Source organism: Nycticebus coucang, chromosome 3 (assembly GCF_027406575.1).
Source record: "Nycticebus coucang isolate mNycCou1 chromosome 3, mNycCou1.pri, whole genome shotgun sequence".
Classification (NCBI taxonomy): Eukaryota; Metazoa; Chordata; class Mammalia; order Primates; family Lorisidae; genus Nycticebus; species Nycticebus coucang.
The window spans coordinates 155,365,406-155,383,630 of record NC_069782.1 but is presented as its reverse complement, the minus strand read 5'-3'; the positions used below and the strand labels follow the sequence as shown (position 1 = coordinate 155,383,630).

At 46.4% G+C, this 18,225-nt stretch overlaps 2 protein-coding genes across 4 annotated transcripts in view; one reads left to right on the top strand and one right to left on the bottom strand.

Moving 5' to 3' along the window:
* Positions 1-18,225, bottom strand: part of DOCK1 (dedicator of cytokinesis 1) — a 510,373-nt gene that overhangs the window by 232,984 nt on the left and 259,164 nt on the right. The window lies entirely within an intron of this gene.
* INSYN2A (inhibitory synaptic factor 2A) overlaps positions 8,899-18,225 on the top strand; it is a 57,484-nt gene continuing 48,157 nt past the window's right edge. Inside the window, exon 1 of the mRNA XM_053584231.1 lies at positions 8,899-9,232. The gene's annotated coding sequence lies outside the window, so the exon portion shown is untranslated. The remainder of the gene's footprint in view (positions 9,233-18,225) is intronic.

Here is an 18,225-nt window from a genome sequence, read left to right as displayed (position 1 = left end):
TACAGAAACTTAATTATTTATCTCAATGTTTGAAAACCATCAAAAAAATTATCATATCAGTCATCATAATAACTGCAGTATTAAAAGCCTACAGCAAAGATATTCCACTTGGTTGCATAAATCAGCCAGAGATGGAAATCCTTTAATGACCGTCCAGTACTGTCCCGTCTAGAGTTCTCACGAGGACGGGGGAGGGGCAAAGGGCCTTAACACCTGGCCGCCCTCTGACACTGTTACTGTACTTCAATCCCAATAACCAGAGTATTTTCCTAACCGGGAAAGCAAAATTCCTCTGGTTCACAATGACAAGAATGTTGCTATTGCCAATTGTTTGTGCTTGTTATTGTTTTTCAAGAGCATGAATTGTAAGGTATGGAATTACCTTAAGATTTGTTACTCAGGCGGTGCCTGCGGCTTAGGGAGTAGGGCGCCGGCCCCATATACCAAGGGTGGTGGGTTTGAACCTGGCCCCGGCCAAACTACAACAACAACAACAAAAAATAGCCGGGCGTTGTGGCGGGCGCCTGTAGTCCCAGCTACTCGGGAGGCTGAGGCAAGAGAATCACCTAAGCCCAGGAGCCGGAGATTGCTGTGAGCTGTGACACCATGGCACTCTACCGAGGGTGACAAAATGAGACTCTGTCTGTAAAAAAAAAAAAAAAGATTTATTACTCGAATACTGACAGACGGGCGTTCCCTTCACTGTGCCCCTTACAGGACGTAACCCATGATGCAGCGTCCTTCTCCGCTTCTGTCCAAATCCCAGTCAGAGCAGAGTTAGCCCAGAATCTCCCTGGAGACAAACTGAAGGCTTTAACTTCATTCTTAAAATCTGGGTCTACCTATGGTATCAAGATGCTACCAGACAACTTATGCCCGCAAAATAAAGGCCAAGAAACTATAGCCTATGGGAGCCAAATGTCCCACCCCCGCCGGCCTTACAGTGTTTTACTGGACTCAGCAATGGTGCGTTTGTTTATATCTTGTCCACAGCTCCTTCCCTGCTTCAACAGCAGAGGTGGGGTATCACAACCTCTAAAACGTTACGACGCTATGCCCCACAAAGTGTAAAGTATAGATAATGTAATTCTTTAGAAAAAGTTGGCGGCACCTGCTATAAGCTATTCTTTCAGTCAATACACAGGGAACAAAGTTGGTTGTCTACTAAGGTAATTCCCAAGTGGGAGAATCGTGCACACTCTCAACACGTACAAAAATGAATGCCAGGGCTTCCAGAGGGTTATTGGCAAATTTAGGTGCAAGTTAAGGCCAAAATGATCTACATTTTTCTTTACTAAAAGTTGAACTATTTATCTTCTGGAGACAGTTCCTAATCTTGCTTTCTGTGTAAGACGCCTGACTGAGTGAGTCACACGGACTGACCTGGGCGTGCTTGTTTCCTCATGTGACAAATGATGCTGAAAACAGTACCTGGTTTCACAGAGATCTCAGGAGGATTAAAGTGCTAATTCTCATAAAGCTCTAGACCAGTGAGAAGAACCGGTTAGTATGAAGTGAGTTAGTGCAACTTAAGCCTAGAGGAGGAGAGAGGAGGAGTTTTTCTTTTCCCCATAACAATGAGACTGTGACAACAGTTCATGGAAAAGAGAATACACCCAAACCTGCCTGCACTTCACTGACAATAGGGCCTGAAATGCTAAGACTGGTCACGTATCCAGAAGAAACGGAAATGTGTTAGAAGTAAAATATTTCATAAGCCAGTGAGTCTATTCATATTAGATGAAGCAGACAGCTATACGGTAAAAACAGGAATAAAGTGATTCCAGCGACTGTGATCTGCAGACCTACTAAGAGGCAGCAAGTCCTGACAACCCAGTTGTGAAGGGTAGTGCAGGCAAAGAAGTGATCCGCAACCACACAGGCTCTACAATCAGCCCTCTGGTTTTCATCGCCTGTCAATATTTCATAGTTCATAATGTCGCCAAAAGGGTGAAAATCAGAGAATGTGTAAGGTGCCCAGCACGGCGTCTGCCTCTTGGGAGAAACGTCTGCTTCCAACACTATCCTACTCTCGGGACATGTGCAGAGATCCATGGAAACAATCTTGTAAACTGATGTGAATATGTTTATGTGAATTCATACACATTATATACGAGAATAGACGGCAGCAAACACTTACTATAATAGACACCGTTCTATAAAGTCCCACTTTTAAGTAATTTTCGACAACTGAATCCCTCTGAGTTCATAAGAAACACTGGTTATTTGAAGATAAGGTTCATCAGAAATGAGAGTTTGGTAAAGTGAAGTCTGTCAGTTGACTGGTTGGTAAATCGAAAGTAAGGAGCTTGTTTCAAGGGGGTTATACCTCCATGGATAACTCTTAAAATATCTGATTCTGTTCTGTGTTCAAACAGAGATTACGCATGCTTGTCAAGAAATAAAGAGTAAGGAATTCGATCATAGATCTTTGCATTTTACATGGTATGTAGATATCTCTGCTTTAGTAGAGCTTATTTAAATTTCATGCCAAACATCACCCAAGTTTGAACACTTTACATGTGCATTGCAACTTAGGCTGATTCCACTTCAGCATTGTTTTAAACTGTCCTATAAGCACTAACAAAATAAGTATTTCCATCAAAAAAAAAAAAAAAACTGTCAGCAGGGTGCCTGATGCAGGGAAAAGTTTCTTTGGAAAGTCACATACTTCCTGCTGTGGGCATCTGGGTCTGCTCACTTCACCACCAGGACGGGGTGGTCACCACACACAGGGCTCCGGGAAGAAAGTTCAGTTTAAATCTGCTCATCTTAGTTTCTTATTAGAGGTTGTCTAAAATATCAAACTGAACACTCGCACTTCACCCACGACAGTAGAGCCTGAACGTGGAATCCCCAGGGCTGAGACCCAGAACGTGAACTGGGCAGCCAGAAGCCACATTCCTTTATCCATGCTGGAGTCAGAGGTAGAGAAAGTTCCAGAAGTGAAAATGTTCATTAACACCCAGGCACCAAAAAAGGAAAGAGCCAGTAACTTATGAACCTGTAGGTGAAGCTGTTGACTCTTTACTATTTTCATGGTGTGAATGAATCACAAGTTTTATTTTAAGGGACTCAGAAGTATCATCAGCAATTTCATGTGACAACATTTACTCCACTGGGGAGGAGGGGGGACCATTAAGATGAATTTATGAATTTTCATACTTGGATTAAGCAGACAAAATAAATCATCAATAAATTTCATCTTCTACTAGAACATCATGGCATAATGCTCAGAAAGCCCACACATCCTAGCACAGGGTCATGCTGCTAGGACAGAACAAGCTGATCACAGCAAATGAGCAGAGAGGTCTGAACTCGAGACGGGCCACAGGATGGCAAATTGTGTAATGCTGGTATGTCCAACTGTGGCCAAGAGTGGCCATTGAGGGCATCGTCTATCCCAATCTTTCATAGCCTCATTTATTACTCAGTTACTTCTTAACTGATTGACCCTAGGTGAGCACTGTCAATGTTTCACAAATTCTAAAATAAACGTTTGGGTTACATAATGAAAAAATACAGAATGCATAAAGGTTTCCATTAAACCTTACACAGATGTCTCTGATGATGCTATTTCATCTTTTTGGTGACTCAACTTCCAAATTCCCACCTCCAATTTATTAAAAAAAAAAGCACCGATTTTCAGCTTTTTTCCTTTATCCACTGAAATTGTCAACCAATGAACATAAATGAGAAAAAGCACAACATAATTTGCTTCCCTTGGTTGAATGAGATGAATGTTCTGGAATCTTAAGACCGACCCTACTTTCCCTCCTAAGCCCTCTAAGGCCCAGATGACCACTCAGAGGCCTTATGCCAGGGAGCTGTCACTGCTGAGATATAAGGATCCCCATTAAACTATGACCATTCAGACAACATTCTAAGCACGCTGACTTTAAACTATGGACACCGGATTTTCTGAAAAGAAGAAAGACTACTAAGCAATATTAAAAAACAAAATCTTCGCTTTCTTTTGAATCTTGAAAGAAATTAAAATTATGTAAGAAATGTTTTATCAAAATACTTTTGATTTTTACTTTAACATCACTTAACAAAGATGTTAAGATGAAAACCCAGAAATGAGCTTCTAAGGCCGCACACACATTTAGAGTACAACACCCTCCAGAACGTGCCAAAATATAAATTAGACAAATTGGAAATGAAATGATCTACAGCCCAACAGTGCAATGGAATTAAAGTAACGACCTATTTAATTCTCCAAGGATTCGATGATATGAAAAAAGGAATGTTTATGAAAATCATGGAACTGACAGTCTTTAGAAATTTTTTAAAAATTCTATACTTTTCCTATTTGGAATGTGGTATTTTAAGAACAAAATGCTTGCTATCCAGCGTTTAATAGCTTGCTACCATATCATCCTTTGATCCATACGACTAAGTAAATACAACTTCTAAAAATCAGGTAATCAATGCTCAGACCTAAATAGGCAAAATAATTTATTGCGCTGAAAGCATAAGAAATGTCAAGGGTAGATGATTATATGCACAGTGTGTTACTTATCTTTTAAATAAAAATTAAAGCACATGTAATAATATCACTGACATTATATTGGCAAAGCTTAGAAGGCCACCCAAATGCAGCAGGATGATGGTATATGGCTGATGCAGTGCTTGTCTTTACTTCAAAGTGTAATGGATCCGATGAAAAGATGAGGCGCAGCCAGTAATGATGGAGGTACGTGGTCCCAGACCCCCTGTAGCCCACCTGCACCTGTCACCTGCTTTCTGAGAGGTTGGCACTAGCAGTTAATATTTTTGGTCAGAATCCATCCCAACCTCGCATACAGCAGAATTTGAATCTAGGTTCCGTCACTTCCAAACTAGTGGGTTTGTTCAGAGGCCTAAGAATCAGGGATTCGGAGGAAGAGCGATTTTCTTTTTACAATTATTTTGCTAATGAGGTCTAAGCGTTGATTACCCCACTTTACATGTTGTATTTAGTCTATGGACCAAGGATGATATGGTAGCAAGCTATTTAAAAAGACCTTAGAGAGATTCCCTGACTCTTCTTTCTGATCTACTTCTGTTGAGAGAGTCTAACGGCGTCCACCTCACGGATGTCTCATGAGGATGAAGTAGATGAGCCGGGTGCCGGGACCCCAGCGGCCACACAACAGGAGTAGAGAGTCGTTATACCAAAGTCTTAGATTCAAATGGGGTTTGGGGAAGGTAGCAAATAGAAGAGGTGTCTAGTCCCTCGTCCTCCTCTCCTCCAGGCCTCCTCTACGCCTCTTCTGAGCCTGAGGACCTGGGAGGTGGGATAAAGCGCAAACGAAGACATTCCCATCCCAGCTACCCCAGGGCAAGTGCAGGCCGAAGACCTCAGCCTCCCTGCAGCACCCAGTGAGAAAGGCCTCCTGTGCACAGAGAGCACAGCCTGGGCAGGGGCAGCCAACAGTCTCAGCACCTGCAGAGTGATTAGCAGGCCAGACGCTGAAATCTGAAATCAATTTTTATCCCTTCTTGACCTAGTTCTGGTCAAAGGTGTCACTCTTTGGCTATGGATGTAGCTGCTCTGTGAGAAGCTTGGCTTCAGCAGGTTCAAGGAGACGGCTGGTGTCACCAGCAGGGATTAAGAGAAGCCCATTAGCTAGTGGTGAGAACTGGATAATAAGAAAACCCTACGGACACTGTCACCCAGGACGGGCTAGACGAAGGTCAGTAAACAAGTCTCTGAGTGCCATTCTTCAGCCAGCCCGCCTGCAGGAAAGGAGAGGCAACGGGATTCCAGGGTAAGGCCATGGGCTCTGATCAAAGGCCTGAGAGCGAGGGTTTCTGGGGTGTGTGGGAAGAGAGCCAGAACATGTGTCTACACTTTGGCACCCCCCCAGGTAGCACTGCGCCTGCTCTATGGCATGGTAAAGAAAACCTAGAGACACTTTTGTTCTCTTTAAAAATGAAAACACTCCATTTTCTACAGATAAATTAGATTCACGATGACGCATTATAGAAAAGCAGGGATTCCCAGTCTTCATGATGCTCGGTTTTTCTAAAACAAATTGGATTCCAGGCAAATAAGTCATCACTAGTCTCGCCTCATGGACGGGAAGGAAGACGAGGGGTATGGAGTGTCCTGGAGACAGACCAGCCTCCAGAGCAGCTGCCATAGCAGGGGCTTTACAGAAAGGGAAAGTCTTACTTCAGAAATCAGGCCAGGCACATGGTTTACACCTGCAACCCCAGCACCCCGGAAGGCCGAGGTGGGAGGATGGATTGAGGCCAGGGCTTTGAGAGCAGCCTGGGCAGCCTCTGCTTTTAGGAAATCCCATTTCGTAAATCAACTATTTTCCCTTTGCAAGTCCATCCTTTTTAGAAAATCTGAAACAAAATATTAAAAAATATAAGTTTACGTCACACTTTATAGGGGCAAGACATAATTGCAATAGGGACTTTACCTAACAATTGCAATCAGTGTAACCTGGCTTATTGTACCCTCAATGAATCCCCAACAATAAAAAAAATAATAAATTTAAAAAAAAATATATATATAAGTTTATAACTAATTGATTCCTAAAATGAAACCTACTTTCTATCAAAGTTTCACCTTTTTTCTGAGGAAGCTGAACACAATGATTCATTTTAGCTCTTAAAAATATTCATATGTAGTCTGTTGTAAACATAAATAAATAAATAATAAATGCAATGGAGATCTGTGGGCAGGAAGATGGCTGGCTCTCCCTTCTCCCCCACCAGCCCCAAGTATAACGCTTACTTTAAGACTGTAGCATCATAATGTACCAATCTCACCCATGTGGAATATCCACGCATGGTGGAACAAGTTTTCATCAATATTATGATTTGTGGTGCTCAAGACATATACAGTAGGTAAATGGTTTATTTCCCAAAACAGGACGCGAGTGATTTTAATAGACTTAGCAAAACACTGTATATCTAATACACAAATGAATAACTCAAAGCAGTCCTGATGAAGCTAAGAAGTTCAATTAAACTCTCCACTTCAAATAAGTGGATTTTCTAACCTGCCAATTACAGCTTTTCATTTTCTTCTTAGAGTTATATATCATGTGGATCTCAAATAACAATGTCCTTAGAGCTATTTTCTTGCCAGCTCACAGTGCCACCTGCGGCAGGGCTATGCCTGGCTATGCGCGCTTTTCTGCTTATCTGTTTTCACTCATGGCCCCTGGAACTTTGGCCTCCGTCACCGCCAGCACAATTTCCACATCTCCCCCAGCACCTTTGTTTACAATGACAAGTTTAAAAGATGGAAGGTAGATTCCAGTTTTATGGATTTGCAATAAAGCAAGATTTACAGAAAGTTCTGCAGATCACTGAGAGAATTACTGGAGCTGACAGTCACAACAACACATTCCCAAGGGGGAACAAGGAAACGGGCTGAAAATTAGGCCAGGGAGATCTGAGTTAGAAAGGTCAGTAAGAGAGAGGGGGGCAGAATTTGGATCCACAGGCTCAGGACTCCCTTCCTAGGCATATCTGCATCCTCAGAGATGGTGAAACTGTATTCCAAAGGACACTGCCATATAAGAGGGAGGTGTGTCTGGACACTTTGCCCCAAGCATCTACCTATTAATAAAGGCACCCTTACAAAGCCATTTACAAAGAACCACCACCAGGTGAAGCACAGTTCAGCTCAGTGAACAAAACAGAGTGTGTTTTGTCCCCAGGCTCAGGGCGGGTACTAGGTGCACAGATGTTCAGGCAGAAGTGCGTGACAAGGACCTCTAGTGTCCCCCCCACACCCCATTCATTCTCCAAAGCCTGTCACTTTCCTAGGGTCCACCATTTCTTTCCTTTCCTGAGAAACAAACTAATAATACTGACTACTTAAAAATATGTTGTAGGAGACCATTCAAGGGGCCAGGAGACGCTTGGTCCCAGGGCCTGCCAGGCATCAGCAAGGCCCCTGGGCCTGCTGCTCTCGGCTCAGAAGACCTAAAGCACTCTGGTGGATAGTGAGGGACAGTTGTTGACCATCTTGGATCTTTTCCTCCCCAAGTGAACTCAGATTGGCCCCAACAAACGGCATTTGCCCTGTGGCAAGTGCAGGCAGGGGGGTGGGGGGTGGTGTGTGTGTGTGTGTGGGGGCAGGGGTCCTAACTAGGAGTGGCTGTGGTACCTGCTCTGGAGTGTCCCTAAATGTTAACATGCGACAGACCGGGCCCTCCCACTTCTGTCCTCAAGCCACTCAGAGCTGCTCTGCTTTTCTGTCCCCATTTGGAGGGGCCGACGCCAGGATGGACCCAGCGCCGAAAGGAGCACTGACCCGGACCTCTACAAAGCAGCCATCGGCAGGTGAGGGGCCACCCCGACCCCTCACCCCTGGTTGTCAAAGAGCTGGCGTGCAGGCAGCCATAAATTGGGGTCCCCAGCGACCCCCATCCCGGCAGAAAACACGGGGTCCCCCGCCTGCCAGTTGCTCCGGAGGCGGCTCCAGGGGAGACTCAACAAGTTCTGGGGCCGCGCAGCGCCGCCTGCAGCCCAGAAACCCTGAGGACGCGCCGTGGTGGAGCCCCGCGCGCAGGCGGCAGCTCCTTCCACCTCCTCCTCCTCCTCCTCGGGCTCCGGCTCGGGCGCCAGCGGGCGGGGGCCCCCGCTCCCTCCAGACCCCCGCCCCACGCACGCGGCCCGCCCCGCGGGGCCCGGGCCCCGCCCGCCTCGGTGCCGGCCGGGCGCACAGGCGACCGGCACGCGCCTCGGGGCGCCCTCTCCTCCGGCCGCCCGGCTCGGCGGAGTGGCTGGGACCGCGAGCGAAGGCAAGGACTTCCCTCCTGCTCCCGCCCCCGCCCCGCCCCCGCCGCCCGGCCCCGGCGCGGAGATCTCGCCGAAGACAATTGCAGTAAATGAGGACATCTGAGGAGCACGGCGCCGGGTGGCTGTGGCTGGCTCCGCCGCGCCGCGAGCGAGCGAGCGCGCGGGCGTCCCCGGAGCCGGCCGAGGCGCTGGCTCCCCGCGCGCTCCGCTGAGCGGGGCCGGAGGGACGCGAGCTGCGGCGCGGGGGCCGGCCGGGCCGGGAGGGCCGGGCCGGCGGCCGTGGAGGGGGCGGGCGGCGGGCGCGCAGCCGGCCGGGTTCCCGGAGCCGAGCCTTTCTCCGCGCGAGCCCGGCGTGTCTGGCCGCGGATGCCCTTTCCGGAGCGCTCCGTGCCGCGCCAGGCTCGCCAGGGTCCGCGGCGAGACATGCCCGAGCCAGGTGCTGCACCGACCTCGACTTATCTGTAAGCAGCGGAAGGTAAGCGGAGCCAGCGCGCCCTCCTCCGCGCCCCGGTGCCCGCCGCACTCGGCAGCCGGCAGAGCACCGCCCGGACGGGCGCCGACCCCGGCTAGGGCGCACGTTCTCAGCCCCAGACCAGCTCGGCCGGGACCCACCGGAGAAGCCGGGAGCGGCCCCGGCGGGGGCGGGGGCGGGGGTCCAGGTTATGCAACCGCATCTGGAGAGGCCAGGTCGCCGAGGGGCGTCTGGCAACTTTGGCGACGGCCGGGAAGGAGCGGGGCTGCGTGTCTGCGATGTCGCTTCTAGACAAACGCCACAGCTTCGTGAGCGCCCGACAGCCCTAGCCAGGCAGAACTGGGGGATCCGGGGGCGGCCGTCTCCCCGGAACGTTTCGAGGCTTTTAAGTGTTTTCCAAACTAAAGCGAACTGGAAAGTAGGGCTCATTAACTTCGGGGCGGGGGGTGGGGGTGAGTCGGAGCAGAGGGGCCCTGAGGCCAGCTGCTGAGCAGAGGCGCGGGCGAAGGCAGAAGCCCACGTGAAACGCCTCCTCCGCTCCCTCGGGCTGGCACCTGCGGGGCTGCGGGCTGGGGTCGGCGCACGCGGGGCTTCGAGGTGCCTGGATCCCGCATCAGGCCGGGACAGGCGTGAGCAGCCTAACCAACGCTGCCAACCTAGCGAGCAGGCGAGGGCAGGAGAGATGAGGGAACCCGCGGGCTGGCCAGGGGCCGCCAGTGCCTTGAGCCCAAAGTCAAGAGCGAGAGTCTGCGTCTTGCCTGTTCATGCTCCGGGTTCCTGGCTGGCACCTCCAATGCTTGGATAAAGAGCCTCTCCTTTTGACCTCAGCATTCTACTACCCAAAAATATGCCACAGGGAGATGGAGCCAGTGGTAAGGGGATGCCAGGACTGGGGGAGGAGAGGAGCCTCTGGAGTAAACAGGGAAGAAAATGGGTGCGTTTTGCTAGGGGACAAGTAGGGCTTGTGCCCGGACTGGACCCCTCTCCTGCCGTGAGCCTGTGCTGGAGGGTGCTGTATGCCCTCCTAGGCCCCCAGGGGAGAAGCGGCAGTGAAGCAGTTTAGTTTGACCTTGTCTGCTTTGGCGCTCAAATTCTGCGGAAGCATCCTGAGGTGAAACTGTAGGAGTGGGAAGCAACTTTGAGGAGCCTTGCCTTGGCTGGGAACCCAAGCGGTCATTTCAGAAGACTGTAGCTCAGGCTCCAGAGGGTCCCGGTCCCAGGTCTGTGTACATGAAGGCTCGCCCCTAAGGAAGATTTGCTGGGGAGTTACCTTTCCATATCCAGGTGTGTGTGTTGGGGGTGGGGGCAATGTCAAGGTTACAGCACTGAGGACTTGATTTAAAAATACCACCCAAATCATAAGACCTGGGACACTCCTGATGAATAGTATCTATATATCTATATATATAAATGATATGACCCTTACTAGGTTTATGCTACAGACTGAGCAGAAAGTAACCCTCATTTCACTGGGCAGAGGCAGAACGTGCTGGTTTTTACTACACATTGTGCTATTTATTACATTCATATCCTGTTGAATGTTACTTTTCAAAGTTCATATTTATCTTTTCAATTTTTTGCAAGAATGACTGGCAAAGATGCTCAAAGAAAAAATGGAAGTCCTGCCATCTGCATGCCTCACCAGATATTAATAATTTACTATCCATGTTTACTACTCACATTAGATGGCACTGCTCCTCACGACGGTTTTATTCGAGGCGCATTGGGGGGGGGGGAAGTCTAGCACAGCTATCACTCATCGCATGATTTTGCATAAATTATGTTAGCTACAGAGTTTTGTTTTCTTTGCTTCCCTAAATTCATCATTGCCAAAAAGACAGAATGATTCAGGTTAATTTCTTTAGCTAAATGAAAGACCTTTACTTCTTAATGACAAGATGCCCTTGAAAAGCAAAATATGCCTTTAAACTTATTGCAGTTGCCCCGATTTTGTATTTTATCACTGTGATTAAGACTTTGAGCTTTCACGTAAATCAGGCCCATTATCCTTTTGAGAAACATAACTACTGGTGAAGAAACAGGGTAATAAGGCAAAGGCTAGAAAGCTCCATTTTGCACAGAGCTTTCTAAAAAGCTCTATGGAAAGCTGATATTCCATCACTCCAGTTACGTTGGGGGCTTCTCTGTTTTGCTACAGTTGTTTTCCCCTGTGGCAGAATAAGTAATTTTTGTCTCTTGCTTCCCTCTCCATAGCCGGAAAAATAAATAAATAAAACACTTGTACATGAGAGGCATCTGCCTACAAGGAAGGCTCCTACACATTGAAATAAGCAGTCCAAAAATAAAAATGATATATGATTCTCAGAAGTAACAGCAGATCAAAGCAGAGCAGCCGGACAGACTCATTCATGTTCACTAGACATTTGTGTTCTCTCATTTGCTCCAGCTCAGCTCACGACTGTCTCAATTAGAGAAACAACTACTGAGCTCTCTTGTATGAGAAGCACATTATTTACATTGGGGCCCGATGCTTCTCAGAAAGGACCAGCTACATCACCAGGCAGCAGTTCTATGGACAGGCATTCACAGCCAAGAGCAGTGACAAGTGCACCAGAGATTTGTATTTTAGGACTCTGGACCAAGCCACCAGATACCTGAGCAGAGCATATATCAAGGTTGCTTATTGGACCAGAGGCACGAAAGAGGCCTGGGCAAGAGGCACCTTCTCCATACCTGAGGCGGCCCACAGCCATCCTGAGAATGTGAGGATCCCAAAACTCCCCAGACAAAACGAGTCTGTTCACACATGTCGAGAGCAATACCCCTGGCCCACCATAATTCTGAGACCCACATTCCCCACCCAGAAACCAGCTGACGTCATTTATAAAGCACATCCTACTTAGTCTCCGCGCATATTTGATTTTAATATTTCATAACATTATGGAGTGACTTCAATATTTTAAAGCAAAATTAATGTGATTGATATTACATGACAACACAGTCATAACCATGGAATAACCACATAAACACTTAGAGAAGTCTTTATCTGATACTTGTGCTAACTTATTATGGCGTGTATGTAGTACAACCTTATGACTTTGAATCAGTTTATTTAGAACGTTTTTCTTCTTACATATTAAGCATAGAATACAGATTTGCAGGGCCCAAGCTACAAGGACCTTGACAGAATTCTGATAAACAAGTTGTTTGGACTATGTCTTAAGTTAGGCTGCAAGCCATACAAAGTACACAGTTGAACCTTTGGACCATTAGAATGATGTGTCTTTTTCAGATGCTAGGTACCTCCTGGCAACCAAGAATCTTATCTCACAGATTAAGATTAACCGTAACATCAGACATTTCCTGGTTCCAAATTCAAGTCCTTTCAGAGACTCCTCTAGTGTAAGTCATAAGTTATTCAATGTGAATTTGAGTCAGATATACCGCAGACATTAATCAAATCTCAATGAATGAATAAGGGACCTTGTGCTGTACAAAGATACGATCAAGTGACCAGCCATTATCGAAATAAAAACAAAACATTCTAACCTGATAGTTCTGTGTCTTTCTGCTGAGCACGTATTCCCAGCTGAAATTGGCACTGAGAGAAAATTAACTTGAATAGAGAAAAGAAGATATTAGAGGCAAGAAAGAAATATGTTTCTAAATTACTCTATAAACCTTTTGGCTAACACCATATTTCAAAGGGATTTGGAAAGAACTCTTTCCAAAGGCATTGTTTGTGAATATTGCTTTTAGAGAAGATTGAACTGATTATTCAAAGTATTGTACATCCAAAGACCTATTCCCTTTACCACATCATCCTCCTGTTAGGAAATTTCAGCAAGAAAAGACAAAAGAGATTCATGGTTGCACAGTGAACATTCACTTGAGTTTCACTGGCCTAGCCAATGCAGTGGGAAAGAAACTTAACAGTACATCAAAATGTTTGTTGAAGTTTATATTGTAGTTACTATGGAAATTCCGATTCAAAGCTTAGTAATCTAGCTTTGGGTATAAAGTGAAATGCAGTCAACTACAACATGAGGAGAATACAGAATACCGAAAACATTACAAGAAGCCTTGCAAATAAAAGTTGCTCACTCTCTACCCCAGTGCTCCACAAAGTACAGGAGTCCTGGGTCTCTTCAGCTGCTCAGTTGAGGAACCCTGGTAGGAATACACCACACCCACTGCCCACCTTAATGAAAGTGAACAACCTTTGTGCTTCTAGGTCATTTCCACTGGTAACATGGGTTCCTCCTCCCTTGTTCTTCTCTGGGAAATATTTGTTAGTTGCCCTCCTTTATTTTTTTTTAAATCTTTCCCATATATTCTATACATGTACTTAGTAATTAGGAGTCTAGATTCTAACTACACATTGTCTGCAGTTAAAATAGTGAAGTCTGCTTATTTTTGTAATAAGTGATGTTAGCATCCTTGAAAATATACTGTAAGTAGAAAATCCGGGCTCTTAAAATGGGGCAAGCATAGGGAAAGTAGATTGATATGCAGATGGCTTCATTCAGAAAGAACTCTCAATCCCTTGAGTGTACTGAGCAGTTGTAGCGGTGGCCACGAGAATATGGAAGGTGTTTCAACACCAGGTGCGAGGTCCCCAGGAAGCTCCAGTCCCAGAGGGATGGAGGAGGCGCCCGGAAGACTCACAGGAGGTAGAGTCGGGGTCAGAGGGCACAAGGAGATGCCCTGGCCAGTCTGGAGGGTTTAGGTTGAGATGGCTGAGACGGGAGTCTGGGGCCCAAGCTAAGTGGCAGGGCCCTCCGAGCTAAACCCCTGTGTGGGAAGAGTGAGGCGTGACATTTGGCAAAGGTTTAGGTGCTGGGATCAGAGAGGGAGACTCCATGTGAAGCCAATTTGAATAAGGAGAACCAGCAAGGTGGAGAAGCCTGTGCTCACTCAGTATTTTGAATAAAAAAAAAAAAAAATGTTTTCAGGATCTTACCTTAGTAACTAGAGGAGATACATCAGAGGAGGGGAACCAGAGACCAGTCAGGAAGGTGTCACAGGTGAGAATTAATGAGTAGCAAATTTAATGGGTGGCACAGGGAGCTGATTCAACGAGACAACTATGAGAGAACCATCCCAGCTGGCCACGGGTGAAGAGGGGTTAAGGATGCTGCCCGAGGCCAGGAAGGTGGTGGGTGATTTTAATGGAAACAGTCGGTGAGTCCACAGGAGCAGGGGCAATGATAGGATTACATTTAGAATTTTTAGTATGAGTTTTTAACTGAAATATTATTTTAAAAAATAAGTTTTCCATCCTCTCTCACTTCTTACAACATCCATGAGAAATACTTTTAGATAGGAGGAAAAAAGGACCAAGGGATTAGCAACGCAAATCTTTAAAGGACCCAGCATAGTTCTGTCTTGTAACAGGTGCTTAATAAATATTTAATGAGGCTATTAACAATAAAACTCATCAGTGACTTTGCTGGAAATCCAGGGAATCCTGATTGGGGAATAAACGTCCCTTTCTATTTCTAGTTCTACATTTTTTGCAGTAGTGATTAAAGGAAACATGAGCAGGTGGCAGAGAGGAAGAGTGGTCCCAAGATGGATAGTCCTTTCTGCCCAGTGCTTAGGAAAAAAAAAATACCAAAGGGGTTGGGTTCTGCTACGGTGAATCAAGCTCAGTGATTTCCTTAGGTAGAAATTCACATCGGTCAAAGTAGAATTTTTATAGAAAGAATGTCTTTGAATTCAGTGAGCTATTGCTTTCAAAAAATAAAAAAAGAACAAATGAGAAAAAAGAAAATCTGTCTTGTTGCAATAACACTTTATAATTAATGCTTTTATACCCCAAGTGCTGACATTTTGGGTTAAAAGGGATTTTCACTAGACCTTCCCCAGAAAGCTAGAGCGTTCACGGGGACGGTTGGAAATGAGACGTCTCTCAGCCCTGACCTCTTTGTGTGACATCATGACATCAACTTAATCTCACAGCGCAAACTAGTATCCACTTCCTTATACCCTTGAGGCTCCCAGAGCTTGGCTAATGCGGCGATGATTCAGTCTCCAAAGAGGTCCTGGTATGCCCCATGTGCAAATGTAGAAAGCGTGAAATCAAGGAGATGCTGAAAATAAGTTTCTCATTTTCCAACCGTATCTTTCATTTGACTTCTCATGCCATTCACGAGCCCCCAGGATAAATGTTGACTCGATTATTTACTCTTGGTTTCTACGGTAATGGTAGTCACTCGTCCGATGGCTCCACTGACATAGTCCATGTGCTCAGTTTGTTGTGGTCTTGCTATTTATATGTTTCTCTACATAATATTAATTCTCCTCTAGGCATATGTCTACTTACTGTGTCCACTGTGAACGTGGCCAGCATACCCAGGGTTAGGCTGAATGGCGGGATATAGCACATGGCTGGCAATGCTGGATCCATTAAAACGGCCCCCAGCCTTGCTTGGCAGTGCTGACCCCGTCCCCACAGGGCAGGATCAGCTGCTCTGAGTGGCAGGTACCAAGGTGGACTCAGGTCATCCCTAGTAATCACTTAACACTCTCCATGGAAGCATCAATCCTGTTGTAACTCTATTAGCTAAGGAGTCCATGAGAGTGACCAGTGGCAGATGCAGCTGGAAAGTATAAATCTAGCACCATCATACCATTTTTAACCAGCCATTCCAGGCTGAATGTTCTGGTGGTGGTTCTCAAGCTTGTGTCTCTCAATAACATACCTAGTGCCATCCACATGTGTGCCACACGCCCTGACAGTGTTGTCCTGTTCTCACCCACATCACCAGGGCCATGTATGGAGAACTTCCCAGGAACTGACCTCCTAAGCCACGATCCCACTGTCTGAGGAGCCGGGGGGGGGGGGGGGGGCAGTTAGAGCACTGAATAAATGTTACCTCTTTTTACTAACTTCACTCTCCCAGGTTAGGATTCTGGGCTGGGTAGAAAGGCCAGAACTCAAAACCAAGCAGCTGGTCGCTGAATCCCAGTTGCTAAGGGCCATACCCAGGAATTCCATGTCAAGAAAACACTGCAGAAGGTATGAATGGTCGGCAGATGACCCCCAACGCCTACTCCACCAATGTATGAAGTCTAACCGTGAGCCAGTCCCTCAGCAGACTGGCAGCGCTCATAACCGATCTCACCCCCAGAGCTATGGTTGAAAAGAGTGGCCACCAGCCATGGAATTCCTAGAAAGGGACAGAATTCTAGATGTGTTCCATCTCCAACCAGATATATAAAAGTAAACAAAAACAAAGGCATGAATCTGCCTTATTCCTGCTGTGGGCCTGCCCACTAAAAGTTTACTTGGAATTTGCCATCCCACAATTAATTGATAGTGTGAACACCTGTATTTTAAATGGTAACAATGGTCGCTAGTTCTTCCTGTCTATGGAACATGAATCCACCTGACTGCTGGCCCACAGGCAAGACCTAGCCAGGCGCACACTCTGCTCTGTTGGGGATTATCCCAACACCTGTCTGAGATCCAGCTTCATTCTAGAAAAAAAGGGAAGGGGCCAGAGCTCCCTGCCTCCCTGAGCCATCCATTCATCCCTCCCTTCATATAAGAAATATTTCTGGGCATCACTTATGTCTCAATTTTGTGGATACAGCAGGAAATAGAACAAGGTAGTGAAGGAGGTAAACGAAACAAAATAGGCCCATGTTTCTTTACTGGGGCTGCAGTAAAGAAACTAAAATTATTAATAAATATTAATAAAATTCTTAATAAATTATTTAATTTTTATTAATAAATTAAAATTATCTAAGAATAATAATTTTTTTAAAAAGTGTACACAGTCTCCATCCCCTAGAAATTTGGATTTACCTCCTTTTTTAATGGATTAACTTTCTGGCCAGTGAGTGTGGCTTTCTCCAGAGCCAGGCTGGGGGATGGAGTCTTTAAGGAGAAAGTGTCTTTACTTCTTTCCTGTGGGAGGACAGCCACCCCCTGGATTTTCTTCTACGTGGCAGGAGACGCTTTCTTTAAAAACACACAAAAAAGAATCACTGAGACCAAACCAAAAAGGCTCGGCTTCATCAACACCTATGCAGCCCTCCAAAGCTTCAAGAAGGCCAAAGCATGGAGGAGTCATCTGAGGTTTTGGAAAGATTTATGTTTTCCTTTTTAAATATCTTTTTTAGGATCCTGAAGTCTGCAGAGAATCACTTCATAGATCATCGGGGCTGCTTACTCACTACAATGCTAACTTCTGAACGGCAGCCTCATTCCACCGCTTTCTCTTTCCTTTTCCCACAAGCCTTGTGAAGTAACGGAGGCTTGGCCAGGGAGGTGCTAGGGAGGGGAGTTAGCAGAGGCAGCCACAGGAACATGACCTTAAACCTGGACACGTGAGCTGGTCAGGTGTTGGGTGTATCATAGAAACAGTGTGACGTCCTGCGTGAGCCTTGATTGCACTTTTGTCCCCGGATGAAGTGCCATGTTTCATTCTGGATGGGAGGAGAGGTTGCTGCAAGTGGTCCTTAGAAAGCAAATGACTGACAGTGGTGGCTCATGGCCACCAAAACTGGATGTGCCTTGACTCAAGTGAGCAGCCAGCAGGCTGTCCCGCAGTCGGCCCAGACTGACATCCTGAGCACACCCCTCCCTTCCTGTGTGTGTGTGTGTCCCCTCCCGTTCTCGCTCTATCTTCTCCTTTCCCTTTTCCTTCCTCTACGTGTCCGTCTTAATGGACGATATTAGTGTATCTATGTCTTAGTACTGATTTTACTTATGGAGTCTAATTTTACATTTTGTGTTCTCGGTTTAAAGAAAATTATTTCATTCAAATTTCTGTGCCCCTCTGAAGCAACCAGACCTCCTAGTGTGTGCCCCAGACCCTCCATGTTTTTTTCTCCTCTATAACAGATTAGAAGGCTAAAGTTAGAAAAAGAAGCCACGTTCTGGGTGGCACCTGTGGCTCAGTGGGTACCGACCCCATATACCAAGGGTGGTGGGTTCAAACCCAGCCCCGGCCAAACTGTAACAAAAAATAGCTGGGCGTTGTGGAGGGTGCCTGTGGTCCCAGCTACTAGGGAGGCTGAGC